We start from the raw sequence: 1,680 nt of genomic DNA on the forward strand, positions 1-1,680 counted from the left end.
ATATATATATATATATATATATATATATATATATATATATATATATATATATATATATATATATATATATATATATATCGTTACTATATTATTAAGCGTATTGGACATTTCTTAAAAACTTTAAGAGGTACAATCTATAAAACAAATAGTACCATAATCTAATGCAATTACTACTAATTTTGTTTGGAAAACCCAACCATAAATCTTTACCAAATACCACACCATGAATTGAGGAGGTGATAGTGGAAATCAATTAAAAATATTTACTTATTATTCTTTGAAAGCCTGGTATACAAGTCAACTATGCATAATTTAACATAAATAGACCACTAATATTTGCTAAAATCGGATTTACGGGAACTAAATTTGAATTACTGAATTCTCTTAATTATCTATCTTTTTACATTTGGATTCCCCCTATGTTCTCATATAAATCATCGCCTCCATCGCTCTATCACCGCTTTCACCACCATCAATTGCAATATCTCCACCACCTTCTATTACAAAATCAGCTTTGGTGCCCACCTTTTCCTCTTAAACTTTCACCTTCGTAACATATGCAACTTCTCCCTTTCTATGCCAACACAAGGTACACGTTATTGATTTTAGGTTTAGACATATTTCTTGATTTTTTTTTAACTATCTATCTCTCCATTTTTTTTTTGTTTTTCTTTTGAGTACTTTTTCTTTGTGAAGGTTTTTAGCACCACCGGACAGGGTTTGCATCCCCTCAGTCACCACTCACCATTGCTTCTAAAATCCTAAATATCCAGGTTCCATTATCATTTCGCGAATAAAATGCTTTAGGTTATGAAAATATTTTTCCCCTGAGCTTTTCGTGTTTCAGGAAGAAGAGGGGGATATGGTGTTTACAACTTTGAATGAACGAAAGTAGGGTTTTAGTTCTTCGGAGCCCCTTTATAACTCAGGACATGTAACAAAATAATGGGTTTTCTATAGGAAAATCAGGTCACCGCCAATTATACATACTCCTTTTTCTTTTTCAGAAGTGCAAATCTCATTTCTTATATGTTGTCATTCATATTTTTCAGGCATGCCTTGCAACATTGTAAAATATTTCACAGTTGTTTATCTTTATTTATGTTGATAGTGCTTTGATTATTAGAAAGTGGATCTTTGTTCAAAGAAAATTTTCAAGTACCGACAATGTTGAAAAACGATTTTTTATTACATGTTTATTCTTTTATTTGGTTTGTTGATTACTGTGTTCTTAAATCAAGTTTTGTTCATCATAATTTGGATTTCATCATCTTATCTAATGAGTGCTTTTTTGTAGATCGTGGAAAAATAATTTTGGATAAAAAGCATACACCATAAAGGAAAGCAGAATGGATCTTGGAAGTTTACTAGGGTTTTTCTTAATTTTATAATTGATTTGATAAAATGAATTTTGTTTGGATTTTTCTTAATATGATATTGTTCTGAAAGTTTATAATTAATAAAGGGTACTTTGGTCATTATTGGGAAATATAGGAAGTAGGTCTACAAGAATTAAGGATTATGCTGAATTGTTTGAGTTTCTATATTGATGTTAAAAATCAATTATCCGAAAGTTAAAATGAGGTTAAAAATGTTTTAGAATTAAATTGATAATTGATAAGGGTATTTTGGTCAAAATCAAGAAAAATTGGATAAATGAACTAAAAAGTCATCATTTTT

At 29.0% G+C, this 1,680-nt stretch overlaps 1 long non-coding RNA gene across 2 annotated transcripts; it reads left to right on the plus strand.

Annotated features, from left to right (window-relative positions):
* The first annotated feature begins 435 nt into the window (after window positions 1-435).
* LOC145038846 (uncharacterized) lies at window positions 436-1,464 on the plus strand. 2 transcript variants are annotated; one of them, XR_013679597.1, is made up of 4 exons: window positions 436-589; window positions 697-773; window positions 848-969; window positions 1,298-1,464. It is a non-coding gene; the product is annotated as an uncharacterized LOC145038846 (long non-coding RNA). The 2 variants fall into 2 exon arrangements; XR_013679596.1 differs by lacking the exon at window positions 1,298-1,464 and having other exon boundaries at window positions 848-1,275.
* The last annotated feature ends 216 nt before the right edge of the window (window positions 1,465-1,680 follow it).

The sequence above is a fragment of the Lactuca saligna genome, chromosome 4, assembly GCF_052625555.1.
Source record: "Lactuca saligna cultivar CGN05327 chromosome 4, ASM5262555v1, whole genome shotgun sequence".
In the NCBI taxonomy this organism is placed as follows: Eukaryota; Viridiplantae; Streptophyta; class Magnoliopsida; order Asterales; family Asteraceae; genus Lactuca; species Lactuca saligna.